This window comes from Amaranthus tricolor, chromosome 16, assembly GCF_026212465.1.
Source record: "Amaranthus tricolor cultivar Red isolate AtriRed21 chromosome 16, ASM2621246v1, whole genome shotgun sequence".
Classification (NCBI taxonomy): domain Eukaryota; kingdom Viridiplantae; phylum Streptophyta; class Magnoliopsida; order Caryophyllales; family Amaranthaceae; genus Amaranthus; species Amaranthus tricolor.
This window is the reverse complement of record NC_080062.1, coordinates 13317985-13327189: the sequence shown is the minus strand read 5'-3', so window position 1 is coordinate 13327189 and position 9205 is coordinate 13317985.

Genomic DNA, 9205 nt, shown 5'->3' with positions numbered 1-9205 from the left:
TGGCAAATTTCTGGATGTGTTTTTCATTCATCAAAGTATGCTATATATAGCATTCTTACATTAAATAATTACAACCTTTCACTTGCCTAAATAAATTCACAAAAGAAAATAAAAAGACAACAAAATAAAAGAGAATTAAGTGGCTAATCAATGTCCACATTAATCTCCATTACACACACTTAAGACTAATTAAACAAAGATTAAAACTAGGGAAGAAATGGCCAGCAATTAAACTCTTCACATGGCTCCTTCAAGTGTGCAAAGTAACATCCAAAACAGCCCATTCATTTGCCTGGTAACTCCCATTTACTCCTCCATTTAAGCTTCTTTATTATTGCATTTTACTCCTACAATAATGCCTAGTAACCCCCACTTAAAAAGGTTAATATTCAGCCATAAATACTCCTAAAAACATGCCCCTTTGAATTCCAAAACTGTTTGGAATTAATTCCTTGTAACCGACACCCTTTAATTTATACTTTCAACAAAGTACTTAGTCATACTTAGCAAAGTACAACCATTTGATGACTTATTTGGACCGTGCATGCTATGATCAAAATAAGACTTGGACAAAATTAATTCCCTTGCATTGGATTGGACTTGGACATCTTGGACACTTGTACCTTGACCATCTTGGTCAAATGAACAAGGATCAATGAGCATTGTAGAATGAACGATGAAAAATGAATAAGAATCAATGATCAATAATGAATGAACGATGAAGAACGAACATGGATCAATGAGCATTGTAGAATGAACGATGAAGAATGAACAAGGATCAATGATCAATAATGAATGAATGATGAAGAATGAGCAAGGATCATTGAGCATTGTAGAATGAACGATGTTGAATGAACAAGGATCAATGATTATTGAAGAATAAACGATGAAGAATGAACAAGGATCAATGATCAATGAACAATGAACGTTGAAAAATGAACAAGGATCAATGAGCATTGTAGAATGAACGATGAAGAATGAACAAGGAGCAATGATCATTGTAGAATGAACGATGAAGAATGAACAAGGATCAATGAGCATTGTAGAATGAACGATGAAGAATGAACAAGGAGCAATGATCAATAATGAATGAATGATGAAGAATGAACAAGGATCAATGATCATTGAAGAATGAACGGTGAAGAATGAACAAGGATCAATGAGCATTGTAGAATGAACGATGAAGAATGAACAAGGAGCAATGATCATTGTAGAATGAACGATGAAGAATGAACAAGGATCAATGATCAATAATGAATGAACAATGAAGAATGAACAAGGATCAACGAGCATTGTAGAATGAATGATAAAGAATGAACAAGGAGCAATGATCAAAAATGAATGAATGATGAAGAATGAACAAGGATCAATGATCATTGAAGAATGAACGATGAAGAATGAACAAGGATGATCATTGAAGAATGAACGACGAAGAATGAACAAGGTTCAATGATCATTGAAGAATGAACAATAAAGAATGAACAAGGATCAATTATTAATGAACAATGAACAATGAAGAATGAACAAGGATCAATGAGCATTGTAGAATGAACGATGAAGAATGAACAAGGATCAATGATCATTGAAGAATGAACGATGAAGAATGAACAAGGATCAATGAGCATTGTAGAATGAACGATGAAAAATGAATAAGAATCAATGATCAATAATGAATGAACGATGAAGAATGAACATGGATCAATGAGCATTGTAGAATGAACGATGAAGAATGAACAAGGAGCAATAATCATTGTAGAATGAACGATGAAGAATGAACAAGGATCAATGATCAATAATGAATGAACAAGGATCAATGAGCATTGTAGAATGAACGATGAAGAATGAACAAGGAGCAATGATCAATAATGAATGAATGATGAAGAATGAACAAGGATCAATGATCATTGAAGAATGAACGATGAAGAATGAACAAGGATCAATGATCATTGAAGAATGAACGACGAAGAATGAACAAGGTTCAATGATCATTGAAGAATGAACAATAAAGAATGAACAAGTATCAATTATCAATGAACAATGAACAATGAAGAATTAACAAGGATCAATGAGCATTGTAGAATGAACGATGAAGAATGAACAAGGATCAATGATCAATAATGAATGAAGGATGAAGAATGAACAAGGATCATTGAGCATTGTAGAATGAACGATGTAGAATGAACAAGGATCAATGATTATAGAAGAATGAACGATGAAGAATGAACAAGGATCAATGATCATTGAAGAATGAACAACGAAGAATGAACACGGTTCAATGATCATTGAAGAATGAACGATTAAGAATGAACAAGGATCAATTATCAATGAAGAATGAACAAGGATCAATGATCATTGAAGAATGAACGATGAAGAATGAACAAGGATCATTGATCAATGAACAATGAACAATGAAGAATGAACAAGGATCAATGATCATTGAAGAATGAACGATGAAGAATGAACAAGGATCCATGAGCATTGTAGAATGAACGATGAAGAATGAACAAGGAGCAATGATCATTGAAAATGAACGATGAAGAATTAACAAGGATCAATAATCAATAATGAATGTACAATGACGAATGAACAAGGATCAATCATCTTTGAAGAATGAACGATGAAGAAGGAACAAGGATCAATGATCAATGAAGAATGAACGATGAAGAAAGAACAAGGATCAATGATCAATGAACAATGAACGATGAAGAATGAACAAGGATCAATGAGCATTGTAGAATGAACGATGAAGAATGAACAAGGATCAATGATCAATAATAAATGAACGATGAAGAATGAACAAGGATCATTGAGCATTGTAGAACGAACGATGAAGAATGAACAAGGATCAATGATCATTGAAGAATGAACGATGAAGAATGAACAAGGATCAATGAGCATTGTAGAATGAACGATGAAAAAGGAATAAGAATCAATGATCAATAATGAATGAACGATGAAGAATGAACATGGATCAATGAGCATTGTAGAATGAACGATGAAGAATGAACAAGGAGCAATGATCATTGTAGAATGAACGATGAAGAATGAACAAGGATCAATGATCAATAATGAATGAACAAGGATCAATAAGCATTGTAGAACGAACGATGAAGAATGAACAAGAAGCAATGATCAATAATGAATGAATGATGAAGAATAAACAAGGATCAATGATCATTGAAGAATGAACGACGAAGAATGAACAAGGTTCAATGATCATTGAAGAATGAACGATTAAGAATGAACAAGGATCAATTATCAATGAACAATGAACGATGAAGAATGAAGAAGGATCAATGATCATTGAAGAATGAACGATGAAGAATGAACAAGGATCATTGATCAATGAACAATGAACAATGAAGAATAAACAAGGATCAATGATCATTGAAGAATGAACGATGAAGAATGAACAAGGATCAATGAGCATTGTAGAATGAACGATGAAGAATGAACAAGGATCAATGATCAATAATGAATGAATGATGAAGAATGAGCAAGGATCATTGAGCATTGTAGAATGAACGATGTTGAATGAACAAGGATCAATGATTATTGAAGAATGAATGATGAAGAATGAACAAGGATCAATGATCAATGAACAATGAACGATGAAAAATGAACAAGGATCAATGAGCATTGTAGAATGAACGATGAAGAATGAACAAGGATCAATGATCAATAATGAATGAACGATGAAGAATGAACAAGGATCAATGAGCATTGTAGAACGAACGATAAAGAATGAACAAGGATCGATGATCATTGACGAATGAACGATGAAGAATGAACAAGGATCAATGAGCATTGTAGAATGAACGATGAAAAATGAATAAGAATCAATGATCAATAATGAATGAACGATGAAGAATGAACATGGATCAATGAGCATTGTAGAATGAACGATGAAGAATGAACAAGGAGCAATGATCATTGTAGAATAAACGATGAAGAATGAACAAGGATCAATGATCAATAATGAATGAACAAGGATCAATGAGCATTGTAGAATGAACGATGAAGAATGAACAAGGAGCAATGATCAATAATGAATGAATGATGAAGAATGAACAAGGATCAATGATCATTGAAGAATGAACGATGAAGAATGAACAAGGATCAATGATCATTGAAGAATGAACGACGAAGAATGAACAAGGTTCAATGATCATTGAAGAATGAACAATAAAGAATGAACAAGGATCAATCATCAATGAACAATGAACAATGAAGAATGAACAAGGATCAATGAGCATTGTAGAATGAACGATGAAGAATGAACAAGGATCAATAATAAATGAACAAGGATCAATGAGCATTGAAGAATGAACGATTAAGAATGAACAAGGATCAATTATCAATGAACAATGAACGATGAAGAATGAACAAGGATCAATGATCATTGAAGAATGAACGATGAAGAATGAACAAGGATGATTGATCAATGAACAATGAACAATGGAGAATGAACAAGGATCAATGATCATTGAAGAATGAACGATGAAGAATGAACAAGGATCCATGAGCATTATAGAATGAACGATGAAGAATGAACAAGGAGCAATGATCCTTGTAGAATGAACGATGAAGAATGAACAAGGATCAATGATCAATAATGAATGAACAATGACGAATGAACAAGGATCAATCATCTTTGAAGAATGAACGATGAAGAAGGAACAAGGGTCAATGATCAATAAAGAATGAACGATGAAGAAAGAACAAGGATCAATGATCATTGAAGAATGAACGATGAACAATGAACAATGAGCAATGATCATTGTAGAATGAACGATGAAGAATGAAACAGGATCAATGATCAATAATGAATGAACAATGAAGAATGAACAAGGATCAATGAGCATTGTAGAATGAATGATGAAGAATGAACAAGGAGCAATGATCAATAATGAATGAATGATGAAGAATGAACAAGGATCAATGAGCATTGTAGAATGAACGATGAAAAATGAATAAGAATCAATGATCAATAATGAATGAACGATGAAGAATGAACATGGATCAATGAGCATTGTAGAATGAACGATGAAGAATGAACAAGGAGCAATGATCATTGTAGAATTAACGATGAAGAATGAACAAGGATCAATGATCAATAATGAATGAACAATGAAGAATGAACAAGGATCAATGAGCATTGTAGAATGAACCATGAAGAATGAACAAGGATCAATGATCAATAATGAATGAACGATGAAAAATGAACAAGGATCAATTGAAGAATGAACGATGAAGAATAAACAAGGATCAATGATCTATGAACAATGAACGATGAAGAATGAACAAGGATCAATGAGCATTGTAGAATGAACGATGAAGAATGAACAAGGATCAATGATCAATAATGAATGAACGATGAAGAATGAACAAGGATCATTGAGCATTGTAGAACGAACGATGAAGAATGAACAAGGATCAATGATCATTGAAGAATGAACGATGAAGAATGAACAAGGATCAATGATCAATAATGAATGAACAAGGATCAATGAGCATTGTAGAATGAACGATGAAGAATGAACAAGGAGCAATGATCAATAATGAATGAATGATGAAGAATGAACAAGGATCAATGATCATTGAAGAATGAACGATGAAGAATGAACAAGGATCAATGATCATTGAAGAATGAACGACGAAGAATGAACAAGGTTCAATGATCATTGAAGAATGAACAATAAAGAATGAACAAGGATCATTGAGCATTGTAGAACGAACGATGAAGAATGAACAAGGATCAATGATCATTGAAGAATGAACGATGAAGAATGAACAAGGATCAATGATCAATAATGAATGAACAAGGATCAATGAGCATTGTAGAATGAACGATGAAGAATGAACAAGGAGCAATGATCAATAATGAATGAATGATGAAGAATGAAAAAGGATCAATGAGCATTGTAGAATGAACGATGAAGAATGAACAAGGATCAATGATCAATAATGAATGAACGATGAAGAATGAACAAGGATCATTGAGCATTGTAGAATGAACGATGTAGAATGAACAAGGATCAATGATTATTGAAGAATGAACGATGAAGAATGAACAAGGATCAATGATCATTGAAGAATGAACGACGAAGAATGAACAAGGTTCAATGATCATTGAAGAATGAACGATAAAGAATGAACAAGGATCAATTATCAATGAACAATGAACGATGAAGAATGAACAAGGATCAATCAGCATTGTAGAATGAACGAGGATCAATGATCAATAATGATTGAATGATGAAGAATGAACAAGGATCATTGAGCATTGTAGAATGAACGATGTAGAATGAACAAGGATCAATGATTATTGAAGAATGAACGATGAAGAATGAACAAGGATCAATGATCAATGAACAATGAACGATGAAGAATGAACAAGGATCAATGAGCATTGTAGAATGAACGATGAAGAATGAACAAGGATCAATGATCAATAATGAATGAACGATGAAGAATTAACAAGGATCATTGAGCATTGTAGAACGAACGATGAAGAATGAACAAGGATCAATGATCATTGAAGAATGAACGATGAAGAATGAACAAGGATCAATGAGCATTGTAGAATGAACGATGAAAAATGAATAAGAATCAATGATCAATAATGAATGAACGATGAAGAATGAACATGGATCAATGAGCATTGTAGAATGAACGATGAAGAATGAACAAGGAGCAATAATCATTGTAGAATGAACGATGAAGAATGAACAAGGATCAATATTCAATAATTAATGAACAAGGATCAATGAGCATTGTAGAATGAACGATGAAGAATGAACAAGGAGCAATGATCAATAATGAATGAATGATGAAGAATGAACAAGGATCAATGATGATTGAAGAATGAACGATGAAGAATGAACAAGGATCAATGATCATTGAAGAATGAACGACGAAGAATGAACAAGGTTCAATGATCATTGAAGAATGTACAATAAAGAATGAACAAGGATCAAGTATCAATGAACAATGAACAATGAAGAATGAACAAGGATCAATGAGCATTGTAGAATGAACGATGAAGAATGAACAAGGATCAATGATCAATAATGAATGAACGATGAAGAATTAACAAGGATCATTGAGCATTGTAGAACGAACGATGAAGAATGAACAAGGATCAATGATCATTGAAGAATGAACGATGAAGAATGAACAAGGATCAATGAGCATTGTAGAATGAACGATGAAAAATGAATAAGAATCAATGATCAATAATGAATGAACGATGAAGAATGAACATGGATCAATGAGCATTGTAGAATGAACGATGAAGAATGAACAAGGAGCAATAATCATTGTAGAATGAACGATGAAGAATGAACAAGGATCAATATTCAATAATTAATGAACAAGGATCAATGAGCATTGTAGAATGAACGATGAAGAATGAACAAGGAGCAATGATCAATAATGAATGAATGATGAAGAATGAACAAGGATCAATGATGATTGAAGAATGAACGATGAAGAATGAACAAGGATCAATGATCATTGAAGAATGAACGACGAAGAATGAACAAGGTTCAATGATCATTGAAGAATGTACAATAAAGAATGAACAAGGATCAATTATCAATGAACAATGAACAATGAAGAATGAACAAGGATCAATGAGCATTGTAGAATGAACGATGAAGAATGAACAAGGATCAATGATAGATAATGAATGAACGATGAAGAATGAACAAGGATCATTGAGCATTGTAGAACGAACGATGAAGAATGAACAAGGATCATTGAGCATTGTAGAACGAACGATGAAGAATGAACAAGGATCAATGATCATTGTAGAATGAACGATTAAGAATGAACAAGGATCAATTATCAATGAACAATGAACGATGAAGAATGAACAAGGATTAATGAGCATTGTAGAATGAACGATGAAGAATGAACAAGGATCAATGATCAATAATGAATGAACGATGAAGAATGAACAAGGATCATTGAGCATTGTAGAATGAACGATGTAGAATGAACAAGGATCAATGATTATTGAAGAATGAACGATGAAGAATGAACAAGGATCAATGATCAATGAACAATGAACGATGAAGAATGAACAAGGATCAATGAGCATTGTAGAATGAACGATGAAGAATGAACAAGGATCAATGATCAATAATAAATGAACAAGGATCAATGAGCATTGTAGAATGAACGATGAAGAATGAACAAGGAGCATTGATCAATAATGAATGAATGATGAAGAATGAACAAGGATCAATGATCATTGAAGAATGAACGATGAAGAATGAACAAGGATCAATGATCATTGAAGAATGAACGACGAAGAATGAACAAGGTTCAATGATCATCGAAGAATGAACAATAAAGAATGAACAAGGATCAATTATCAATGAACAATGAACAATGAAGAATGAACAAGGTTCAATGATCATTGAAGAATGAACGATAAAGAATGAACAAGGATCAATTATCAATGAACAATGAACGATGAAGAATGAACAAGGATTAATGAGCATTGTAGAATGAACGATGAAGAATGAACAAGGATCAATGATCAATAATGAATCAACGATGAAGAATGAACAAGGATCATTGAGCATTGTAGAATGAACGATGTAGAATGAACAAGGATCAATGATTATTGAAGAATGAACGATGAAGAATGAACAAGGATCAATGATCAATGAACAATGAACGATGAAGAATGAACAAGGATCAATGAGCATTATAGAATGAACGATGAAAAATGAATAAGAATTAAAGATCAATAATGAATGAACGATGAAGAATGAACATGGATCAATGAGCATTGTAGAACGAACGATGAAGAATGAACAAGGATCAATGATCATTGAAGAATGAACGATGAAGAATGAACAAGGATCAATGAGCATTGTAGAATGAACGATGAAAAATGAATAAGAATCAATGATCAATAATGAATGAACGATGAAGAATGAACATGGATCAATGAGCATTGTAGAATGAACGATGAAGAATGAACAAGGCGCAATAATCATTGTAGAATGAACGATGAAGAATGAACAAGGATCAATGATCAATAATGAATGAACAAGGATCAATGAGCATTGTAGAATGAACGATGAAGAATGAACAAGGAGCAATGATCATTAATGAATGAATGATGAAGAATGAACAAGGATCAATGATCATTGAAGAATGAACGATGAAGAATGAACAAGGATCA